Source organism: Equus przewalskii, chromosome 9 (genome assembly GCF_037783145.1).
Source record: "Equus przewalskii isolate Varuska chromosome 9, EquPr2, whole genome shotgun sequence".
Taxonomy (NCBI): domain Eukaryota; kingdom Metazoa; phylum Chordata; class Mammalia; order Perissodactyla; family Equidae; genus Equus; species Equus przewalskii.
In genome coordinates, this window is record NC_091839.1 from 79,383,707 (window position 1) to 79,409,263 (window position 25,557).

Below are 25,557 nucleotides of genomic sequence, written 5' to 3' on the forward strand. Positions count from 1 at the left end.
AACACTTGCAATATAGTGAGAGACAAATAGTTAATCTGTTTAATATATAAAGAAGCTTTCCAAATCAATAAAAAAGAGATGAACAACTAATATTTAAAATGTACAATGGATAATAACTTTTAATTCACAAAAGAAGGAAGAAAAAGAAACAAAATGGCCAAAATACATTTTTAAATGTAAAGACCCATTGGAAATCAAATAAATGCAATATGGTGTTCCCCAATCTGTTGGCAAAGGTGTAAAAATAAGTATATATCCTAATTTGAAGAAGATATTGGGAGATCAAAACTTTAATGTATTCATATACTTTGACACTGATTTTTAAATTTTTTTTTTTTTATCCAGAGGAAAATAACACATCACAGAAGGATTATCACAGTATGCCAAGGCAAAAAACTAATAAATATTTTTGAACAGATGTGAAAAAATTCTTCTGCTATAAGAATGTTTATAAAAGCAAAAAATAGAAGAAAACTGAAATGTCCCAAAATAAGGCATTAGTTAAATAAACTTAGCCATCTCCATTCACTAAAATACAGTCCAGTTATTGAAATTTTTTTGTTACAAATGTAGAACTATACTATATATCAATAAATGAAAAATAAACAATTTAAACAGTTTTGTCTTGTGGTCTCATTTTTTGTAAAAAATGTTGTATGTCTACCCAGACACACTCACCCACAAACATAGATAAAAGTAATGGAAGGATATACACTAAATTATTAATAGAATCACTGTATTTATTTTCAATGAATGTGTGTTATTAATGTAGTACAAGAAGCAATAAAAGTTACTTTTAAGTACTGTTAAAAATCTTGAACACATGATAAAACTATTTATTTTCCCTTTCTTCCTCCCCTGAAATGTCTGTACGCTTACTGAGTGTATGAAGCATGAAAATAATGAAGAGAATAAGATGGATTTAGCTGGAAGGATGTGGGAACTCTTCCTGAAAGAGGCGACATTTGAGATACGTCTTAAAGGATGGGCAGAATCTTAAGTGGAAGAGTTGGGGCTGGCAGGAAACGCCAGTGGATGTGGGAGAAGAGACGAGCTCAGCTGGAGGAGGGGCAGGTGTAGAATTGCATGTTAGACATGCAGCTGAAAGGCTGGGTTAAAAAACGATAGGTGGGCTTCTCCATCCTAACGAGGAGCAGAATTTATCAATAAGGACACATTGCATATTGATGTGTAACCTGGAGCAAGGCCTGGAAAGTGTGTCTTGACCTTCACTCGTGGGTCATGTGCCTGGAGCCCTGTAAAGGGCCCAGAGCCTAGGATTCTTGGTACAGTTCCATGCAGTAAATGGTCACAGAGATTGATCCAGGTGATTTGTTTATGAACACAAAGGTATTACCACTAAACATTCCCGATGCATTTACCGCCCACAGAAATCATTTTTGAAGATGGATATTGATAATCTAGGTCAAATGAGTATGAAGCACCATATTCCTTTGCTCTGGTTAACATTATTAATGGTAAATAAGTGAGAATGGATCCTTTTTTTTCTTTTTCATCCCACAATATTCTTGTAAGATCCTTTTCTCTGGAATGTGCACATGTCACTCTGAAGGTAAGCCCAGGCCTATGGGTCTGATTGCCACAAGGCAGATCACAGAGCTCCAGATCCACGGGACTCCACCTCCACTGATCTCAGAACCCACCCTCCTAGTTCTATGAGTCTTTGTCTAAAAATGCATAGAGTTTGCCCATCTTGACTAAAATGACTAGTTATTTCAGGTCAAACAAACAATTCATGTTGATTTTTTTTAAATTACACATAGTGTCTGCCCATTTTCATGGAACCGACTGATTCGATCAAAATCATCCAACAAGTCTGCACCTACCTTCGGAAAGGATTCTCAACCATTCATCAAGGGGAACCACTGCATGCTCTCTCCATGTCATGGACAAGACTGTCGTTGTGGTCTGTTATCACTGCACAGAACCGCCGTTGAATGTTAATTGTGTATCCCTCCAGCTGACTGACTCTTATGACTGGAAGTGAGCCTCACAGAATAATTACTGTGTGTTCATTGATAAAATGGGAAACAACACCATCACCAATCATGTTTAACCTTCAGCTTCTAACTAGGAATAGCACAAAACCATACATTTTTATTATTTCCATAGATCATCCTCCACACTCCTGGAATGATGTCTCTTCTTCCCACCCTCTCCAGTCTGAGCCTATCCATCCTCTATCACTTTCTCTAGTGTTTTAGATGATTGGTCACTTAATGTAAAACTCTCACTAAAGCTTATGTAATAGCCACAAATAAAAATTTAAAATATAGAAGACTCTAAATTAAAAGTATCTCTTCCAAGTGGAATTTGCTATTTAACCAAACCACGCAAAGCAGTGAATAATGAAAGCGTTCTGCTCACTGGGCCAGTCCAGAGAGGGCCACTTCTCCCAGGTCAGTTATTGCCCATACTGCTGACGTATAGACAAACTCTGCTCTCATTTCTGTACAGTGAGGAAAATCCTAGGAAGAGCAAGAAAATTGTTCACAAATTAAACTATTTCGAAATTTGATATCATGAACCATGAATCACAAACCCAAGAAGCCAGAAATACGATGAAAAGTGTCTTTAACAATTAAGGAAGCACTGACTTTAGATCGCTTCTGTCCAGATGTACAGCTAATCCTCAAAATTCTTACCAATCTTACTTGAAAGTGTACATAAATACACTTCAGAAAGTGTAAGTCTGTCAAGGTGTTAGGGCAAGAGATGTTATGAAAATTATGTGCGAGTGCTTTGTTGGGGTTAGGAATCAATTTTCCCAGTGTTTTTGCTTTGCTCTCCTACTGCTTTCCAAAGTTTGATGTTTCTCATTTACAAAAAAATTGGAATATATTTCATTTAACAGAAAAGTTGGATTTAACTCTATAATTTGTAAATATTTATGCATATTTTCAAAGAATACATGGGCTTAACTACATTTTTCCCTGATTACTTATATGCCTAATACATCATGTTAGATCTCACATCTCACACTTTCACAATAAAACGTTCAGATGAGAAGGCGATAACCCAAACAACCTGACAACGAATCAGCAGACACTTGGAAAGAAGAAAACCTGAAGTTAGATAGAATCTATAAAATTGGTGCAGATTTAATTTGAGGGCTATTTTCCACTTAAACTTCAAAAAAAAATTTGTGTGTTCAAGGATGAAATTTCTGTTCAGATTTTGCAGAGGGTTAATAAACAGCCTAACAAACGACCAGCTGGTGTCAGCGACCCTACCCCATTTCTCTTCCACCTTCACTCACATGGCAAGTGGGATATGAACGCGTTGTTCTGCATCGTATTCAAGGATGACACTCATGACAGTGATTGCTCCACTCCTGCTGTGTGACTGAGAAGCCCAATATGGTACCAGGAGTCCTTTCTGTAATTTGCACATACGAAGCTTGTTGGGAGATTTGTGACTGCAGCTGCCTTTAACAGAGCCTGCCATTGTTTATATCTCTGCCTCCAAAATACAAAATGGGCCGCTGCTAGGAATGAGCCACTTCATTTCCTGACCACCGCGAGCCAGACTGATGTCTCTGCTGTTCCTTCCCAGATGTTCCCCAGCACAGCCATGTTGCTGGAGAGTTGTGTTTTGCCTCATTCAGGGATGAACAAGAGAAGTTAACTTGAACGGTAAGCATCCCTTTGGTTGAGGACTGTGTACACTGCATCGACTCAACAATAAAAAATGAGAACCGGTTCTAGGTAGGTACTCTGTGTTAGATAGCTGTGATGAGCAGTGGACGGAACACAAAGAGCGTGAAGCCTAGGCTGTGCCGTCGAGGTGTTTACGAGGTAGACACACTCCTGAAATGGAGCAAGTCAATGAGTGACAGCACAAGGACGGGACAAGGACTTCTACAAAAGTTAACTAGAGGCAGAGACTGTTTCAGGTGTGGGCATGAGGAAATCCTTCATGGAACAGAGAACATTTGAAACAAGATGATCAGAGAGGGCACTTTGAGCAGGTAAGGTGTGAAAAACAACACCAAAGTGGCAGATAGACAGCATGTTTTGGGGATGAGTATACAGGCTGGGTCCAAGAAAAAGACTAGAGGATATAAGAAAACAAAGCAGGCTGGAGCCCGAGTGTCAGGGTGCAAGCCATTAGAGATTGCAAGGAGGCTTAGAAAAGAATTCAGTTAAGGGGTAACCAATCCATGAGCATGCTTGAGTAGTCCTGATGCTGGCACAAACTAGTTGTATGATACCGATCAAAGGATTTAACTTCAATTTTCAAATCTGCAAACTGAGAAGATTAGAATAGAAAAGTAGTTCTCAACATCTGAGTGCAGGAATATTTAGAAAATTATAAAGGAACAGTTACGGCTCCCACGAAGACTTGAGACAGGAGACAGGTCCGTCCTGGCATCGAATGGACCTAACCAAGGATGCGTGATGTTCTGTTACACATGGAACAGTCCCACCCAAAAATGTCCCCCAGGCATAGTGGAGTAACCTATTCATTACTATCTGAGCCTAGAAGCCAATTCTGTTCTAAGTTCTAAGAATGCTGTGTACAGGTAGAAAAACTGTGTATGAATTTTATTTCAGCTAGCAAAGAGGATGGTACAAAATATTTATAATTCAAAGGGTCACTGTGCCCACTGTGGTTGAGAACATGGGGTGAGCTGGTCCCCAAGGCCCTTCCAGATCAAACCATCTATTATCGTGCTGATGAGAGAGAGTGTGGCTCAGATGTGTCCAGTGAACTCTCAGAACCTCGGCGCGCCATCCTTTTGCAAACACAGCCATAGATTAGTAAGTGATTCCTTAATGGACCAAAGGAGCAATGTCAAAACAGATCCTTCTTTCACTAACTGAATTCTATTTATCCCTCGGCTATTTACTCTTCTGGTTAAGTATAAGCTTGAAATCCTTAGGACTTTTCAGTAAAATCCTCATCAAAAACAAAGGGCTTTTCCCTTTACTGTACTGACGCATGCCTCTGGTACCCTATGCCTGCTAAGCATATTCATCTGATGGATTTTAAATGACATTTGAAATGTCATGACACACATTTTCTTCCCCTCCCATTCTCATTCTGCCTCTTGCATGAAAGCAGGCCTGGCAGTGATATTTTTCACCAGGTCTTCGGTTCAGCAAACGTAGATTTAAGCCTTTACACTTTCAGCATGTCCTGGACTGTCCCCAACACACCTTGAGGAACCCCCTGGCCAGTAGTGGGTGCAGGCACAACTGGAGCCTGGACCATCGGAAGACCCCCGCTCTCCCTGCTGGCTGTCGGATGTTTGCAGGGCCCCAGGGAGACGCTCAGCTAATCAGTTACAGGCTGCCTCATCTCTCCAGCGCTTTGACTATCTGCCCGATCTCTCCAAGTTCCTAACCTCGTGCTTCCTCTTTCCTCCTACTAGATGTCCTTCTGGGAGACACTGGATACGGGATGAAACATTTCGACTCCTCGGGCCTGTGAGCTGGTCAGCATGTTCAGCCCCGGGGCCCGTTGCTTTGTTTATCTTTCCTACTTGTCCAGTGGGAGGTTTGGCAAAATGGGAAGCCTTCAGATTGTGAGTCTTGGAAAAATATCTGAATGGTTTGTTGTTGTTTTTTTAAATTCCAGTCATTAATAACAGAGGGCTGACACTGTCTTGCTTGAAAATGAAATTGTGCGGTTGAATATAGCAATCTTTCCGCTCTGACAATACAGAGGATGCTTCCCATTCTACCGTGTTCTTTTAAAACTGGAATCAGGGGTCCATTAGTGACTGTTTCATGCAAATCGAGGCTAGCAGCACCAAAAGTAAGATATCTTCATGTTAAAGAAGCAAAAATGTTATTTCCCAAGTAGAACCCTGTTGACCGTCAGTTAAGCCATGCTTTGTTCTTGACAGACTGAACAACCTGAAGGAAGAGAAACTTGGGGATAAAAATTTTATAGATGCTCTCTGTGTTTTAACGATAGAAATGTTGTTCCCCCTGAGGAGCTGTGACACACAACCCTAACCAAGTCAGATGACGTTTCCTTGTGGAGACACTATGAAGGGAACTAAAGCAAAGAGGCCTCTCAGTGAAGGATAAATGTCATGAAACCTGATCATCGTGCTCAACGGGCTTAGAAGCACTTGCAGATCTGGGTCCTAGGCAACAACAATGTGGATAATCAGAGCTGGATGGATTCTTGACCCTTGATGTGGCCATACATCTCCTCTGGACACAGAGGCCTTCAAAGGGGCCTGCTCCTGGAGGAGGGTTCTGGTGAGCCAGGGGCTGGGACACTGGTTGAATAACTTCAGTCTCCGTGGAGCTGTTCATCACAGCTAAGCCTGTGAGTGTTGGAATGATGTGTATGTTATAGGCGGGTAAGGCCTCAGCTTCAAAGGCTGTAAAACACAGTATGTGGTATCTTACATCACTTCTCAAATCTGCGCGAATTCTGATTTCCCTGTGACAAGGCCTTCCCGTTAGAATGGGAAGTTCAAAAGTACAGCGTGGTTTGGATTGACTGTTCAACAATAAACATCCCTGTGAATGAAAAAGTCAAAAGTAATTGATAAATCTGCTAGTCCTCAGGATGGGCCACAAACCTCTGTCATTTATGAGATATCATTTATCCATCAACTATAATGTACCTTCTTCCTTCTCCTCATTTCCTCTTATCCTGTATGATAGCTGATTATTATCATTATATCTTTGTTAGTCTGAACTCCAGGATCTGCAATAAAGGTCTTGTGGACTGAAATAGCACAATCTGTCATGTGCTGGAATTCGCCTGCTTCACAGAGACTTCGAGTGAAACACATAATTGGAGCGCTCCTTTGTCTACACTTTATCCACAGCCATAAAATAGGGAACAGAGATAGGGCGAGAAGTATGGTGTTTCAGTTGAAACCAAAACACTAAAAGTGTTCTAGAGTTCAAAACTTCTTGAGTAGATAGCCTATCACATCTACAAGAGGCATAGCTACAGTTAAATAACTAGTTCTCTCTGCTAATCTGTAGAAAGTGTAATCAGCTAACCTAACCGAGAAGTCGGTGTGGAATATCATTCTTTTGCTGTATTGTAATCATTCAGCATTTTCAACAGTTCTACAGACACTCAGCTCATGACACAGTCTTTTCTCATAAGATAAGCATTCTTGAAAGAGTAGATTGAGAGAAAATAAAAAGCATTTAGAAAAACATTTCCACTGACATGACTTTCCATTAAGATAAAGAGTTTTTCCTTAAAAAATTAAAAGCGAAGAAAAAGAATAGAAAAAGAAAGAAAGAACAATTACAACAAACATCAACCATGGTTGTGGGTTTCTAGGAGCAAGAGAAAACAAAATAAACCATTGAATCTAGAGACCTGGGTTGGAAGACGAGGCAAGTCACAGGACCACTCATTGGTGGGATCGGAGGAGTTGGGAAGTATCTAGGTTGTTAAGGTCACTTAAAACTGGAAAATTCTATGACTTAAATGTCGTAGATGAACTTGGTCCCTTCACATGGGGCCAGGTTATCAGTGGTACTTGCAGCTCAGCCCAGTTGAGAAAGGGCTGTGTTTTCTTGAGAGCAGTTGTTTAGTGAACTAGGCAGAGCCGTGTACTGGATAGTCAAAAAAGCTGGCGTCTAGCCCCCTCTTCAGAGGCAACAAGCAAAACATGAATCCCGGTGCTTCAACGTGTCCACTAACAAACCTTGATTCTGAGTACTTTCTTTCGTTAGTTTAACACCAGGTCTTACACTGTAATATAAAAACAATAAGACAAAGTCCTTGGAGGTCCAAAACATGGCTCAGGTGACATGTTTGGTGATTCCATTTGGTGATTATCTTTGACATGCTACTGCTTTGATCATTCACACCTTTAAAGAAGCAACTTTTTGAAAGAACAAACTTTAGAAAATTTTTAACTAGAAAACAGAAGCCTCCTTAGATTTATGGGTATTTATTTCCTCTCCAAGGCAGAGTAGTGATTGCTGCCCCACCTTCTATTCCTGGTACTCTCTGATTTTAGTAGCTACTGATTTTGCCAAAAGCTGGAGACATCAAGCCCATTTGCGATTAGTTCTACTGGGCAAATAACCTTTTAAAAAAAGGATTTTACCCCAATTGGTTGCAAAATTGCTAGATTTGAGTGGGATATTTCCTTAAGTCTACTAAGGAAAATTAGATTCTGTGGGTTTAAAAAATACTTTGAAACCACTTGTAATCAGAAAGAAAAGAGCCAGAAGTCATCTCATTCCCCTACGTGGTTGGTGGCCAAAGGCTGGGAAGGGACAATAGTCAATAGTCTCCCTGACTGTGAAAGGTGATCCACTTGCTGTGGATGGTATGGAAGCCAAGAGTTGCCAGACTCAAGTCCCATCAGGTCTTGCCTCATGAGAAAACTGAAACCAGAAATCTTACTTGGCTTTGAGCTACATTCAAAGGGATGTTTTTTAAATTATTGGGATAAAATCTAACTAAGCCTGATATGATTTAAGAACACAAGTCTTCTCTTCCTTGGTTATTTCTTTCATCTTTCTTTTATTCCATCTCCATCACCTGAGCTTTCTTTCTCTCCAAAAGTGCAGCAAAGATGGGAAAAGATAAAAAGCAGATTGGCCCATTGCATATTTTTTGATACTGAGATACTTTGAAACAACCCTTTTTTGTCCCAAAATGTTTTCAAGGTCAAGGTGCTAAAGGACCCTGAGTGAGCTAAAAAATTTAGAGCATCCAACAAATTAAACTCCTTCCCTTAGCATGTCCATTAGGATCTTTGAGTCTTTAATATAATTTAAAGCATTGTCCCCATAGGGAGGTCTAACATTTTGCACAGTTACATTGAAATAGTTGACCTGCCTGAGGAAACTAGAAGAATTTCAAGGGTATATTTCAAGACCTTGTTTCTGTTGATAATAGTGTTCCAAAATTTATATTTATTAATATTGCTTTATTTTGGTCAGACTCCCACAGGAAATCCTGAGGAGTGTACGTTTCTGGCATATTTTATCTTAGATAGTTCCATCCCTTTGGTCTTGCATCCTGATGGCTAGACGAAGAGTACCTTTGAAAGGCTCTGCTCTTTAATAGAGCTGAGGATGACAACAAGCAGGAACTTCAACACTCTAGGAAGACAATCTATCTACTTTCTCCAGTTATCATTAAAATGTCTTTTAGACGTAGGTCATAACTGGAAACCTATAAATGATGTCTGTGTAGTAAGCACTTCCCACAGAGCTGGAGTCCCAAGTGATTAAAATTTATCACATTGTTCTTATGGTTACAAATACTGCTGATATGTGTCATTACTTAGAAAGTACTATTCATAACATTTTGATTTCAGTCCAAATACTTTTTTTCCTGAATTTCCCATAAAATGCTCTTGATCTTTTTTTTTAAAGGTCGGATCCACTTCTCCTTTGAAAGAACAAAGAAAAAGGGGTTGATTGTTCTCTAGTTTACATTTTGTTTCGTGTGATATATTTATTGCCTGGTGGGATGCATCTAATTTTCCACTGGCTTTTCTGAGAAAGTAATTAGGATAGAACTTAATCCTGTGCAACAAGCAGGCTCTAAGCTCTTTCATGAATTAAAAGTTGTGGGGTTTAGTATGTCTATTAAAATGATTTGTAACCACAAGACCTCATATTTGAGCAGTGCTTTGTTTTTCAAATATGCATTTTATGAAAGCACAAATTTGCTCTTCGATTAAACGGCACAATACGCATTGGTGTGCTCCAGAGTGAGCCCTTAGCCTGGTAGGATTGGTTAGAACACAGGACCACAGGGCAGCCTCTCTTTTAGCCTCCTGGAGAGCTCAAGATTTAAAATATTTTCAGCATGATTTTGTAACCCTCATGCATTATTGCCATGCCCCTGAGAGTTTATATCTTAAGGCAAAAGGTTAGCGCAGTGTCTCCTCAGAGATTCGATTCTTAGGAAGTATCTTGCCTGGAAAGCAGTGGATTGAACTGGCTTGCATTTTTTGAGAAAATAAAGTTATGGAGACAGCATGCCATCTGCTCTTCTGCCTACATGTTCATTTTCTGAAAGACAATTTGAGATGACTCTGGCTGGACAAATCTAGTTTGATTTCTAAATTCTGGAACTAAGTGTACCGTGTAGTAACATTGAGCTATCAAGAAAGGGAAGGGAACAAGATGCTAATGGACTTTAACAGCAAGAGTTTGTAACTAAGGAATATATCAAAACTCCTACCATGATTTCGACTCCTAGTTATGAAAAGTTCAACACCATCTAAACATCTAAATTAACAGACAAATATATACACTATTATACTATAATTTATCATTCTACATTTTACATTTCAATGTAATTTAATGTGACAAGAGATGCTATTTAAAGATGCCCCAAATTTTTACCTCATAGTTTTAGAAATAAATGAAAAAGACAAGGTGAGCCTCTTCCCTTAGAATTCTGCAGTCAAGAGAATTTGAGGATTAAGTAGGCAAATTTCCAAATCTAGGATTTTTTTTTTAATTTTCAAAACAAAATGTACTAGTTCTTTCCATTGCTGACATAGTTGGCTCTATGTAACTTTTGGAGCAAATCTCTTTTTGTATAATTATCTTGCAGTTTAGAGTCATTTGTGGTGGGAAAAAAAAGCCAGCTGGTGGCTAGAAGAAATGAAATATAAGGGGTGTTGATAGGAAGAAAAAAAAAAAGGACCATAGAATTGTTTTTATGAATCTCATTAAACTCCAAGGAACTGACTTATTTTGTCATATGGGTATTTTATAATATCAAATATTCTTGGAAACAAGAGAACCATTGGCTGGCACTTCACAAGCATTTGTTATCTAGAGATTTTTTGTTGTATGTTAAAAGACTGGAAAGAGACAATGGTACGTAAATGCAACCAACACAAAATTTCTGATAGTAATGGAATTTTACAGTTAATGTACTTTTCAAACTGCTTTGATTGGGGGTTTATGTATATTTGTTCTAATTCATTTTGCCTGTTTATATTGAGAATTATATTGAAAAGGCATGTATGTAGGCAAGATGACCAAATAACCAGAAAAACAAGCCATGTTTCCTAGATACCTGAGCATCAAAATTGAATTTTCCAGTCAATCAACCAGTTTCTTTGTCTATGTGATAACAGAAGCTAGCTTGGTGTTTTTCTTTTATGTTTTGTAATGTCTCTAAATTTCCTAAAATAAATAACTGACTTTTTTCGAAGGTTTGCATACCAGAAAAACATTTGTAAATATTCTAAACATCCTTGGAATTACACAATACCAGATTCAGAAGGGACTACAAAGGTCTGGGTCTAAATTCAATGTGCCAGTCATCTCTCTTGAGCCTCTCCAGCAGGCGAGACGTGCTGATCACCTGAGGCAGCCCATTCTGTCTACACAGGATTGACTATAAGAAAGTCCATCCTTATTTGGAAACTCCTATGTATTGGTCTTTGTATACATTTGACAGTAGAGAGAATAGACCTTTTCCTCTTTCACAATAAAGCTCTTCTTTCCTCCAGATAAAACATCTTCTGTTCCTGTAGTTTTTCTTCTTTTGACATGATTTTATATCTGTCCTCTCACCAAGTACATCTTGTGTTTTTCAAAGCGTGATCTCTTAAAGAGTGGTGCCTAGATATGAACTCAGGATTAAAAGAAAGTATTGACCACTGTGGAATGTTGAGTTGGGTTATCACATCTTCCTTAGCCTGGAAAGTTTACTCCAACATTGACCGAAATCCTATTAGACTTATGGAAGCTCCATTGTTCTGTTGAGTTATTTTGAACTCACTATTACGTAAGAGACCTAGGCCGTTTTTTCCCAGCATTTTCAATATGAACTATTTTTCCAGTTGGTTTTCTGAACCCAGGTACAGGGCTATGTATTTGTTGTTTACTCCTATTAAACTTCGTTGTATGAGTTCAGCCATTTGTCCAGCCTGTGAAGCTCATTTTGAGCCTAGTAGTGTCATCATCAGATTCAGTAAACCCCAGCTCATTTGACAAGCTGCCTGCCAAACCATTGAAAACAACATCTGGAAGGCAACCCATTCCAACATGCTCAACTCTGGCCCCTAAACCTTTCTCGCTGAAGTTTTAATCCTTTCCCAGGTAAGGCAAGATCTCAAATAGACCATGCTTAAAAAATGGACTTATCAACTCACATCCTTGATTACTAATAGCACTTTATTTTTAAGCAAGAATAGCACGCCTACCAAAGTAAAAATAATCCAGGGAAGCACAATGCATCAAAGTCATTCATTATGACAACATCTACTTTTGATTATTTATCTTGTCTTTATATGAAAGTGTTGATGATGAAACTCAGATTGTGTTTACCATGTTAGATCTTTTCTTTCCTTAACCTCATCTAAAGTGAGAACAGGCTTAAGCAAAGGACAGTGAAATCCCCTATTAAATAAAAATGAAACCAAGGCAAATTCTCCAAGTCAAATAGAATTTTTGTATCTAAGGGTTTTCAAACTCTGCTTGCTGAGCTACAGTGCCCATAGGACTTATGCCATTGTTAGACACTATGAAATAATAAAAACAAAATAATACTGTTCGTAAAATGTAACGGTTACCAAAACTTCCCCCAGAAGCGCACACACACACACACACGCTAATCATCGAGACAGAAGTCTCTGCATTTAACTTTAAAATGTACGATCATCAAAATGCTTGAGCAGCCCATGTGTAGGAGTGATAGGTCTCGCACATATTTATGAGCTGCCTTAAATCCTTTCTGGAGCAAGGAGGAAAGTAAATAAAAGACACAGCCGCGTATTTAATGAGGAGGGAGAGAGAAATCTAAATTGGTATGCAGTCACTGCTCCCACAAACCATTTTATTTTGTAAATAATGAAATCTTTAGATGCCTCCTTTCAGCTGACACTGCTAATGCAGGAGACACACTATATCATCCAATGTCATGGATATGTTGGACATCGTTAAGAAGAAGTACAGTAATAAAATGGCTTTTTTAATGATCTATTACCCTTTGAAATTTAAATAAATGTAAGAATGCCACCTGCCATCCACAGAGTGGTTCCCAATCGTCCTCAGGGGATATGCCTTCTTCTGTGACTCTGGGAGGAATTCCATGGTACTGAGTCAGAGCAGAATGTCTTTAGTTTAGCTGGAACTCACACAGGGATAATACAATTCTGCCTGTCTTTTCCTCCACTTAAAAATTAAACAGGAAACACATATGTACCATATATGTAACATAAATGTATCCTGCTGGTTTTATTTAATTTTCTCCTCTCTAATCCAAAAGTTTCATCCTTTTCTCTTTTCATTTTTCAGAAAAGAATAACCGGACACTAGTATTTTATTTGCAGGTTTGTTGTAAATCATTTTATTATACGTCTCTTTGAACAGAGAAGTCCTTTTCATCAGAGACAATGTTTTGTTCAATTGCTTTTTGTTTTTAATTAAGCGACATAAATTACCCCATTCATAGGACAAACAGGTGTTCATTTGTAACGTAATCTTGTTTTTGTTTAATTAGTTTATTGAGGTCAGATCGGCTTATAACATTGCGTAAATTTCAAGTGTACGTTATTATATTTCAGTTTCTGTGTCGACTGCATCACGTTCATCACCAGTAGTCTAGTTTCCATCCATCACATTTGCCCCTTTACCCCTTTTACCTTCCCCCCTTCCCCTTCCCCTCTGGTAACCACTAATCTGTTCTCCTTATCTACATGTTTGTTTATCTTCCACATATGAGTGAAATCATACAGTTTTTGTCTTTCTCTGTCTGACTTACTTCACTTAGCATAATACCCTCAAGGTCCACCCATGTTGTTGCAAATGGCACTATTTTGTATTTTTTATGTCTGAGTAGTATTCCACTATATTTACACCATATCTTCTTTACCCATTCATCCATTGATAGGTGCTTGGGTTGCTTCCACATCTTGGCTATTGTGAATAATGCTGTGATGAACATAGAGGTGCATGTTTCTTTCTGAATTATTGATTTCATGTTCTTTGGATAAATATGCAGTAGTGGAATAGCTGGGTCAAATGATATTTCTATTTTTAATTTTTTGAGAAATCTCCATACTGTTTTCCATAGTGGCTGCACCAGTTTGCATTCCCATCAGCAGTGGATGAGGGTTTCCTTTTCTCCACATCCTCTCCAACACTTGTCATTTCTTGTCTTGCTGATTATAGCAATTCTGACAGGTGTAAAGTGGTATCTCATTGCAGTTTTGATTTGCATTTCCCTAATAATTGGTAAGGTTCAACATCTTTTCATGTGCCTGTTGGCCATCTGTATACCTTTGCAAAATGACTTCATATCCTCTGCCCATTTTTTGATTGAATTGTTCATTTTTGTTGCTGTTGAATTGGATGAGTTCTTTGTATATTTCAGAAATCAACCCCTTGTCAGATATATGATTTTCAAATATTTTCTTCCAGTTGATAATCCTGTTTTAGGATTAAACTGTTTATCCTACATATGGCAAGAGCACATCCTCTGTCATTAAGCCCCAGCCCACCTCCCTCAGCACTCCTTCCACTGCTCCCAGCCTTACACACACTCCAATGAAGCCCAAAGGCATAGCATGCCAGATTTAGCAAAAAACTTACAGAACGCCCAATCAAATTTGAATTTCAGATAAACCACAAAGAATGCGTTAGTATAAGTATGTTCCAAATATTGAACAGGATATACTTATACTAACACATTCTTTGTGATTTATCTGAAGTTCAGTTTTAACTGGGTGTCCTGTATTTCATCTGGCAATCCTGCAAACACATCTTCTATGCATTGTTTCAAGCCATTTTGTGCAGATTTTTCCCTCCACCACAGATGACCTACTGAGCCTTGTCAACATGGAAGACCCAGCTCAATTGGCTTTTTCCCCTCCTCCATAAAATCTCGGCTGACCTGCTTCATCCCAACCCCAGCAGAGCTGACTATTCCCTCTTTGTGCTGTGACTACGCCCTGTACATACGTATGAGTGTAACAGTTACAAGCTGTATCTCACCATTTGTGTGTGTCACATTGTGAGGTCTCTGGGACACAAGGCACTTTACTCATCCACATCACCAGTGCTAAAAGATAGTAGGCACCACCGGAGAACTTCCAGGTGGAGGCAAGAGCAGAGGGTTGGAGCCAGAAAAACGATGGGTATCCTGGCCTCTGTCACTCTATTATTAAGACGGTGGACAACACAGTTGGACTCTCAGGGCCTAAAGTTTCTCAACTACGTATTTCTCTGAATTAAACATCCCTGGCCAAGTAACTGTTGAAAATTAAATGAAGCTGTTTATATGTAAGGGAACTGTCACCAAGTGCACGGTCTCCAAAATAGTCACCTTCTAATCACACTGCCCTCGTCCAACTGAGGGGTACACTGTCTTTCCTTTTCTTTCTTGATCATCTGGAGAGAATTTCAATTCCAATTTTCAAAACAAGTTTTAAATTTTGTCTGATAGTGGCCTAATATACTCCCCTTTCAATAAGATATTTTGGTTGTTTTACCAACTTATCCCCAAATTCTGATCGAATGCCTGGTTCCGCATGTTCTCCCTTTGCGATCAAACAGTGCTTCCAATCCAAGCATAGAAAGGGAGCAAAGCTCTGCTCCCAAAAGCTCACAAAGGAAGAGAGTTTCTAAAAATTACTCTTGTCTCATCTGTCTGACTCACATTTATCTAAAAATAAAAGGAAAACTAGGAGAAAAAATAAACGAACAGGGGATAACGTGCAGCCTCACGTCTCTAAGTCAGATAACGAGATAATTTTTCTGCCTGCTCTATATTTCACTTTACTCTCCAAAATGACCTTTCCACCCCCTCAGCCCTATCACTAAAATATAAATCCATTAATGAGGAATCTTTTCTTCCCCTGTCTTTTTTCGTATCAATCTCAGCAGGATGCTAGTCTGTTCTTTGAGTTCATTCACTTTATAGCTATTAAAAAGAAAATATAGTCTGGAGACGGCCTGTCTCCAATTGGTTAAGCACAGGATGAAGAAATAAATTCCTGAGTTTCTAGCCTTCATCTACCACTTGTTTTCTATGCAAAGCCTAAGGAACTTTCCAAACCTCTTTTTCATTTTTTCTCTGTGAAATGGGTGAATCATTTCAAAAATATCTTTCACTTATACCATTTTTTAACAGAAAACAAACAGTTCTTAAACCATTAGTGTTATTATAGTTAATGGTTTTCAAAATATACTTGCCTGACTTTGGGTTCCATAGGATTTAATGTCATTGCTCATCAGATACTATGAAATAATTATAATAATAATAGTAAAATGTAACAGTTACCATAACTTTCTCCAGAAGTACACACATTCTAGTATAACTTGCAAAGCTAAAGAAACTAGAAAGATCACTGAGAAAAATGTGTAAGAATAAATTGGCAGACATCTTAAGAGACATATATAGGGTGGTGCCAATCCATTCACCCATTTCCTTGTTCCTTCATCAAACGGTTAGTGAGCATATACTATAAGCAAAGTTTGGTGACAGACTCTTTCTGAGTTCCATTTCCTCAATTTCCTCATGGCAATGGGACTGTACTAATAAGTGTACAGCAAGCATAACTCAGGGGTTAATATCTTAATGTCCCTAAATTAACCCTCTAATAATTTTATCAATATAAACATTCACTGAGCTTTGCTGCCTCTGAGATCACATTCGTGCTTTCCTAACAGCATGGCTGTCTCCTGAAGACTCAGGTAACTTTCAGTCGACACTGTGCATGCCCAGTGATGCTACCTTCTCTGCAAGGTAAACCATGAAGGGGTTACTAAAATCTTCAAAGACCTTCCTCATCTTGAAATTGACATTAAAGGAGTCTGTAAGGGGCAGAGTAACCAAGCCACCCAGTTTCTAAAGAGCTCAGTGGTGGCCTGGCTCCAATGTCCACAACAATATTTACTGTTCACCTACTCTGTGCAGGACTGGGGTATCTTCTCCCTCTTCCAGTAGGACACCATACACATATAAACCTAATGTTAATGAAAAACTCAAAGCTTCCCCAGGATGTCTATTTGATAACACTTAGTGAGACATACTCCATGCTAAGAAAAGATGAATGATAACTTGAGCTCCCGATTCCAAGGGTCCCATGGGTATCTTATGTAATTAAATTTTCTCTGAATTAGGGTATGTATGTAGATCTTAAAAAGAAAAGGAGAAACAGAGTTTATGCAGGTTCATACCACCTTTTGCGCATTCCTAGAAGTAGCTTTTTCAAGACGGCTTGAGAATTCGATCAGGAGGACCACATCTATGCATATACTCTGGAATGATGACTTTTGCTCTACCCAGGAAGGTCTCACAACCCACAGCCTCAAGGGACACACAGAGAGGAGAGGGAGAAAGAGTGAGACCACCTGAGTAAACCAGGGTATCAATAAACTTCATAACTTCATCATCTCACATGTAGGTAAGTTTCTTCCAATGGAGGGAGGGAGAGATCTTGAGATAACAACACCTTACCATGACGGCCTCAGCAGGGTACCTTGAAGATCTAGCATAGGTAACCCTGTGGCATGGAGAAGCCTCTGGAGCCAGCCTGAACCACGCTGTTAGAAGTGCTGTCATTTATATTGTATGCAGGAACCATGAAAATAAGACCTCAAATCCTAGTCCTAAAAGAGTGATCCTAATGAAAGTCAGGAAGGCAATGTAAAAGAGATGAAGTATACTTTTACTACACTGCTTGAAGTTTTTGTAATAAGCATGCATCATTTTTACAAAAACAATGAAAATGTTCCTAAAGAGAAGGAAGGAAGGAAAGGAGGGAGGGAGGAAGGGAGGGAGGGAAGAAAGGAAGGAATGGAGGGAGGGAGGAGGGAGGAAGAGAGGGTACCTGCTTTGCCCTTTTAGAACTGGTACTCATAGGAGGCTGGGGCTTGCAAGACTAGAGAACACAACCGAGTGCCTTTAACCATATGGTTCTCTAAAGCACTTCATCATTTCTGAGCCCAGATGATGCTCTCTGACTCCTGCAGCCGTAGAGGTTAGTGTAGGAACTTTGGATCAGCTCCCATCTTCCCTTAGTTCCTCAAGAATTCACTTTGGGTGCTGCAGCACAGAGCGCTGGAGAGGAAAAAGAACTCCCTCCACTTAGAAGAGCAGATGAGAGGATTCTCAAAGCTTTCTGCACTGACGGGAAATCATCATTCTTGACCTCTTTCTCTCTCCCTCCAGAGGCTCACAGCTCTTTGTAGACACAACTGGAGAGATTGAGCTGTTTCTCCCATATTTCCAGGTCAAAGGGGCAAGGCTAAAGTTGTTCAGATATTTACTGAAAGCCTAATAAGCACAAAACATAATATTTGGCACTATACAGATCCAAAGAAATAAAAGATACGGTTGCCACTAGAGCAAGAAGAAACATATAAGCAAAAAGTAGATGACAAATGAGCAGGAAAACAAGAGATTTTAAAAGGTTATGGCTAAAGGCAAACATACAGACCATGAGGGCCCCCTTGACCAAAGCAATGTATCTCTATACACTGCCTTCTTGAAAAATGCATTTACCAACATCTGTTAAAGGCACACGTGCACACACACGCATGCACACATATAGATATACACACACACACTCACCAGCCTTTTAGAATAAAATTTTTAAAAATAATCAGCAGTTATAAAAATATACAAAGTTTAACTATTACAGGGAGGGCAGAGATTAAGAATAGATGGCATATACTGAGCATTTGACAGTGTTAAATGTTCTAAATGCATTTGCTCAATTAATTCCTGCAAAAAACTCATGGGATAAGGATTATTACCATTTTATATCTGAGGAAACCAAGACTTAGAAAGGTTTAAGTAATTTGTCTAAGATGTCACAACTAACCCCATGTCCCTGACCGCAGGGGTATGTTAGAGATAGAGATATCCCTGTCGGGGATATGTTAGAGGATCGTGAGCAACATTGTACATACACAACACTAGCCTGTTCTTAGGGAACTTAGTGTTTCAGACAGATTCAAGAGTGCCGTAGCACCAGCTTAGTTATTCACATAAAAAGACAATTATTAGGGGCCGACCCTGTGGCTGACTGGTTAAAGTTCTACACCCTCCACTTTGGTGGCCTGGGTTCGTGGGTTCGTATCGTGGGTGTGGACCTGCTCCACTCATCAGCCATGCTCTTGTGGCATCCCACATACAAAGTAGAGGAAGATTGCATAGATGTCAGCTCAGGGTAAATCTTCCTCACACACACACACAAAAAGACAATTATTACAAGAAAGATTCAAGTAGGTTTTGGCAAATTGGCTAAAGAATAGGATTAGCTGAGAAAAAATTTTTGAAAGAAATGGAGGTTGGAAGTAATTTGTAAAGAAAAGCACATGGACTGTTCATTCATATTCATCATTAAACTCCTATTGAACATCTAATATTGCAAGTTCCTCCCTTTGATGATGACAACAGAAATATGAACAAGACAGATACAATTAGCTGCCTTCAAGGAGCTAATAATAATCCTGTGGGAGGTGATGGGCTGGCGGAAAGGTGAAGAGGAAGTGGACAGACAACACAATGGGTAGTAAGTCCTATTATGGAGCCGTGAACAAATGTGGAAGAGGAGGGTGGAATCCCAATCTCCACCTGCGGGAGCTGGGGATGGCTTCACTGAGGTGACGACAGCTGATCTGGGCCTAAACAGATTGGCAAAGTTTGCCTGAAAAATAAAAGATGGGGACATTTCTGACAGAGAAGAAAGTAGGTACAAATGTATGAACTTAAGAGGCTAGGTTTTCTGTAGGAGAAAAATCAAGCACTTCTAAAATACAACGAAACTAGAAGCTCTATAAGGTAAACTTGGCCGTGGCCTACGGAAAATAGGGAAAGGGAGAGGGGCAAGCCCAGTTAGTGTGAGAAGCAGGAAAAAGGAAGAATGGTGAAGAAATTATGGCTGCTCGTCGGGAACTAGGAGGATCAAATGCCTCTCCTTTTCTAGGCCAGAAAACGTCATCCTAGTCCATCCCATTGTTCAACCCAGAAACCAAAGCATCATGCCTCCTTCCACTCCTTCTTCCCTGCATCCCGTCAGTCACCAAGTCCATCCATTCTGTCTCCTAAAGCCTCTCCTAAAGCTCCACTCCCTTCTCGGCACCCTCAGTGCCACCCAGCTAAGACAGGTCCTTGCATTCTCTTGCTCGGGAAAGTGCAGTGGCCTCCCAAGCGTGCCCTGCCAGGCCATTTGCTCCCTTTAGCCAGCAAGGTCTTGTTAAACACACAAGTCCACTCACGTCACTGTTCCAAAGGCTTCTCAATATCCTTAAGGTAGAGTTCCAACTGATTCCCATGCTTCCCAAAGCCCTCTCCAGCCTCTCCGTGTTGTTCCCTGCGCCCCCTCCCGGCTCTGCCAGCCCTAAAGCGCACACACACTCCGCGGTCCGCTAACGTTGAACTCCCTTCCTTTCCTGACACGGGGTGCCCTCTCTTCTTGACTTTTGCTGGTGCCGTTTCCTCTGTCTGACGCGCCTTCTGCACTTCAGTTGGCTGACTCCAACTCACCCTGTGGGTCTCACTGGACGCGCCACCTTTTCTGGGAAGCCTTCCCTGCACCGGTTTACGCATCCTCCCCAGTGACTACCCAACACATTGATCTTCCTCTTTCCCAGCCCCCTGAGGTATGTAACTGCCTGTTTACATATCCGAGTTCCCAAATAGACCTTAAGTTCCAAAGAGCAGGACCACATCCATTGCGTTCATTTTATCCCTTAGCAGCTGGAGCGTCATTAGACCGGTAACGAAGGGCTGAACGAATCTTACTGACTCTGGGCCAATGCTGACGGGGGATAGAAGACTGGTGAATAACAGTGGATAAGTTGCATGAGGTTCAGCTACCAACTCCCAGAGCAAACCAGCAGGGCATCTGAGAGTTAGGCAGCTTTGATCAGGTGGCTTCCAAGCAAAACAGGCTCGGGGCTGCCCAGGTGTTCTGTCCGCCTGCACCTGACTGTGCAGCTTAGTGGAAGCCAAGAAACTGAGTCCCCTTTCAGGGCTGGGGGAGGTTCTCTTCACAGCTAGGGTCCAAAAGAGGGGAGTCCTACAATGAAAAAATCTTGAATGTGAGGCTTGGGCCAAGCTGGGGTGAGAAAGTCAAGAAAGCCACAGAGAAATGATCTGACATAGCCGATTGGAGAAATATCAGAAATTAGTTTTTAGTTCTCTACTGTAAGAAAATACCTAAAATATTGGACATCCTATTATAAGAGGTGCAGTAGATAGCAATTTATAATTTATTCCATAAAACAATAGGTACTACGTACTTCAAAGAAACGCAAGAGTCTAATTTTCTCATCTCCTAAATCGAAACAGTCTCTTTGTCCATGTCCTCTACTTTGCACCTGAACTTTATTTCATTCTTTCACTGTAATCGTCTTCCCTGATGTTTATCAGAGTCCTTGTACTGGTTTAAATAAAGTGGCAAGCAAAAGCAAATAAACCATGGCAACCTGCTCTTCATGACAAAAGGATAATGCCCTAAAGTTGGCTTAACGCAAATTCGAATAAATATCTGGCTATTTGGAAAAGTCAGAGGAGAGGGCAGGAAATGACACTAGATAAAGGAGGGCAACGGTACCTGGCGAAGGCATCAGAAAGGTATGCTGCCCTGCTGTATTTGAGATCTGGATCTCATCCTTGCAGTTGGCGACTGGTCTCCTTGGAGCAGCGTCTGTCTGGAGGTAGGAAAAGCTCGTCATTATCTGGGCTTTAAATTGTGTATAAAGGCTGATAACACTTTCTGTTTTCGAGAATAATTTAAGCTTTTCTGAACTTTTTTGGGTAAAAGCACACTTCATCATCATGGAGCACAGCTGGAAGCTGGCCAAATGCAGGACAATCAAAGAGCTTTCTCTCCAAACGCGCTGAGCCGGATCCCCCAGCATCGGATAAGGACTAGTGGGAGAAAGGCAAGGACCCGGGTTCTGGAAATCTTCAAAAACTTTCTGAGTTAAAGCAGATCCTTCTACCCTTCGGAGTAAAACTTCAGACTGGAGCACGAAAAGGAGTGAATAGTCCACGAATAATAATTTTTATTTAATAAATAGAGAATATAGAACAGTGTGCAATTAACAGCCATAAAGATAATTCTCAAGCAAGAATTTCTTCTTTAATTGACTTGTCTGAATGTCCATCCTCCCTTCCCCCCCAAAATAAACCAAACTGTTACTGGCTTTGGCAGTTTTATACTAAAATGCAAGGTTACATATAATCTGGGAAAGCCTAAGATAAGCACATCCTTCCTAATTGCCTCTTTCTAAGTTATGTTTCTTGTAACTCCTCATGTTCGAGGTTCAAACTATATTTCCAGGGTATTTATCACCTTTTATGCCTCTCACTGTGCAGTGTTAGATCTCATGGGGCCCATGCTAGGGAAAGAGATAGAGACACAATTTAAGTGACTCCCTCCTTCCTTAACAAACCACACTGGCTGTCAAGGCTAGATGGTCTTGTTCCTCCATTGATAATGAAGCTCTCATTTCATTTTATACACAATTGTGAAAATAAAGAGAAATCAAGGACTTGGAAATGTATCGGCCGATAGTGACCAACTCTGCTTCTGCTCTGTCCTTGACTGGAGCTGATCACTTACCCTTCTGTGCCTCACTTGCTGATTTTACAACTAGGGATCGGGGCCAGAATGTCCTCAAAACCCCTCTCTAAAATTCCAGGCTTTCTTGACGTCCTCTGGAGGTATCATATAAAAAAATATAAAATTTGTTCTACATGACAAATGTCACCGGTCTGCCTTCAATTTTCATGTTTATTTTGCAGTTTTTTTTTCTTTCATAGTTCCCTATGTTTTGATACTTTCATAGTCTAATTTTTTTATATGTCAATCCACTTGGAACTTTGTAAATGTTACAATATGATACAAGACAAAATTACATAAATCTCAAATATTGGTGAAGTCAACATTAATGCATACCTATCAAAACAGAGCTTTAAAGCTTTAAAAGGCTTTGAATTTCTTTTAAGTTTTTAATTTCCGAAAATACATTGTAATAAGTATTCCTACTTATTCGACTTTGAAGGGTTTGACTGAGTTGTAAATAATGTGGTAAGATAGACTAAAGATAGACTAAAGATCATATGATTTTGTTTTTTAACATACTAAGAAATAATGCTGGCTTGGAAAAATATAAATTATTGGGTGTCTTACTGTATTCAGTGCCACCTAGTCCTCACTTGGTACACGATCAGATGGACTATTCCACAGATTACTATGGGCAGAGAGCAATCGGACGTCCATATATTCCCATGGATATCAACATTCAAGTGTCACTGCCTTGAGCTTGAGGTATTAAACCTCCTTTTGGAAAGAACACTTCCTCTCCTCTGCCTCTGCTCCTATTTCCTATCCCATGTTACAATAACCTCCAGTATTCTGAGAACTTCTGTTACCGAGTTGTTGTGTCTGCGTAGCTCATGCTCTGTCCATAGCCTGCATTCTTCTTCCTCCAATAAACATTTACGAAGTGCTTACTCTTGAGGGCCAACGCTGAAGGCCACAGAGTCAAATGGACACAGTGCCTGCCCCGGTAAATCCACGTTCTCAAAAAGCTATCCACCCCCTCTAAGGCTCAGTTTCTTCATCTATAAAGAGCTAACAGTAATTACTACATGAGCTTTTGTGAGGATTAAATGAAATAACAATTTCTAAATACTTGGCAAAATGCTTTGGTAAATACCTAACACTCAATAAATTCTGTTTATTCCATTCCATTCCCTAGGTACTATGGTAGGAAAAAACTCAAATAAGGAGATAACGTTTGAACCATGTCTCAAAAAGGATTGATCCTCAGAGGAAGGAAGATGGAAAACAGTCCAGATATTGGGAATAGACAGTCTGAATATAGGAAGTTTGAAAGAGCATGTCATATTCTATTTTAAAGAAGTGGAAAACTGTCCCATTGAGCTAGAAAGAAAAAGCAGATTTGAAACCGGAAAGCTAGGCTGGTTCACTGGGTTTAATCCTGCATAAAACAGAGAACAGACAGGGACTTTGAAAAAAGAAAATCACATGATTCTACTTGTGCAGTAGGAAAATCAACAGGGTTTCCATACGGAGGGTGGGTTGGTGGTACAAGAACCTGAAGGGAGCGAAATCAAGTAAGAGAATACTGAGATCAGAAAAGAGAAGATGATATCTGAACTAAAACAATGGCAGTTATTGAGTGACGTAAGTCGAATCAAAAAATGTTTTAGAGGTGGCATCTATCATATGTGACCACTAAGTGAATTTTGGGGTGAGGGGTGACCCTGAGGTTTTCAGTCTGATGGCCAAATTGATGAATATACCATTAACTAAAACAAGGACCAAAGGAAAAGGGTACGTGGATTGGGGAAGCAGAGGGTGAAGGGATGTAGAAAGTAGGAGATTATGGACATGGTTTTAGACATGGAAAAACCCAATGAAAGACTAATCCCCAAAAAGGGCAGGGCAAAGAGAAGGAACCATACTGAAAGTCTGTGAAGAAAGGGTATAATCAGAGACAATAATGCATCGGAAGCCAAGAGAACAGAGAGTTTCAAGAAGGAATTAAATATCCATGCCAATATCATAGAGAGGTCAAGTAAGAGAGCTAGGGGGAATCTGGCTCAATCTTCTAGCCCCAGGCCTGGGGGAGAGAGAACGTACAGTCCCCTCCTGATGGGTTTGAGAAAGGGAGTGTCATCACAGCAAATTAACGTTTCAGTTCAGTTGAGAAGGCAAAAGGGGCACTCTATAGAAAGCTTAACAAAGCGGGGAAGAATTAGGAGGTCCAGTATTCCAACGAAGATGGTTGGGAAGACAGCCAGCAGGCAGGGGGGGGAAGTCACCAGACCACCAAGAAAGGACAAGGCTGACCTGGATAGAGATAAGAGTATGGGAGGATTCATGATGAAGGAACTCTGATTTCTTTTTATCTTTATCTTAAGTGAAATAATTTTCAGCACTTCAAATTCCTTTCTGATATCACATTAACTTAATAATTTAATCCCCTGGGTGTTCCACAGTTCTACCCCGTATGTGAAGGCGCTATGCCAACCTAAGCAACAGTGGTGCCAACCCCCGTAATGAGAAAGCACAGCAAAGTTGTTGCAAAACTGTAAAAACTTTTCCCACTTAGGTTGAAAGCCACCAGTTCCCCTGTAAGCTTCTCAAGTGTCACCTCGGGATTTAATGACAATCTTGATATGCTACACAGATAGCTGTTTATGGTGGACTCGTCATTTTCCCAGCAAGGAAAACGCAAATCTGCATTCTTCTGATTTAGCTGCTTATCTCTGTAAAACACATATAGAACTGTTACTTACCAGCCAAGCCAAGACATTATCCTGCAGGAGCCGCCTGAAACCCCAGCGCCACCACAGAAGAAAAGCTGGCAGAGCCTAGGTGTGCCCCTTGCAGTTCTTTAATAAACGAAGGAAAAAACACTGGGTAAACCACATGTCTAAATCAAGAGATAAAGTTCTGAAAATTGTTTTTGTCACCAGATATGCCTTGTTGAGAGCCCTGTTTTCTTTTGCCAAGATGCTGACTCTTAATATTTTACAGCCAGCTTTTTCGGCAGTCCTGTAGTTAGAAGAAAAGATGGGCTGCTACACTGACCACATCTGGACCAGCGCAGA

General features: G+C 40.0%; 2 long non-coding RNA genes across 3 annotated transcripts in view; one reads left to right on the forward strand and one right to left on the reverse strand.

The window, feature by feature from the left end:
• Positions 1-16: 16 nt before the first annotated feature.
• Positions 17-25,557, reverse strand: part of LOC139073422 (uncharacterized) — an 81,632-nt gene continuing 56,091 nt past the window's right edge. For both annotated transcript variants that reach the window (XR_011522145.1, XR_011522146.1), the window contains 3 exons: positions 25,243-25,338; positions 21,521-21,617; positions 17-2,489 (listed from right to left, as the gene is read on the reverse strand). This is a non-coding gene — a long non-coding RNA (uncharacterized lncRNA). The remainder of the gene's footprint in view (positions 2,490-21,520; positions 21,618-25,242; positions 25,339-25,557) is intronic.
• LOC139073424 (uncharacterized) lies at positions 3,522-6,723 on the forward strand. Its single transcript, XR_011522148.1, has 2 exons — positions 3,522-3,656; positions 5,399-6,723. It is a non-coding gene; the product is annotated as an uncharacterized lncRNA (long non-coding RNA).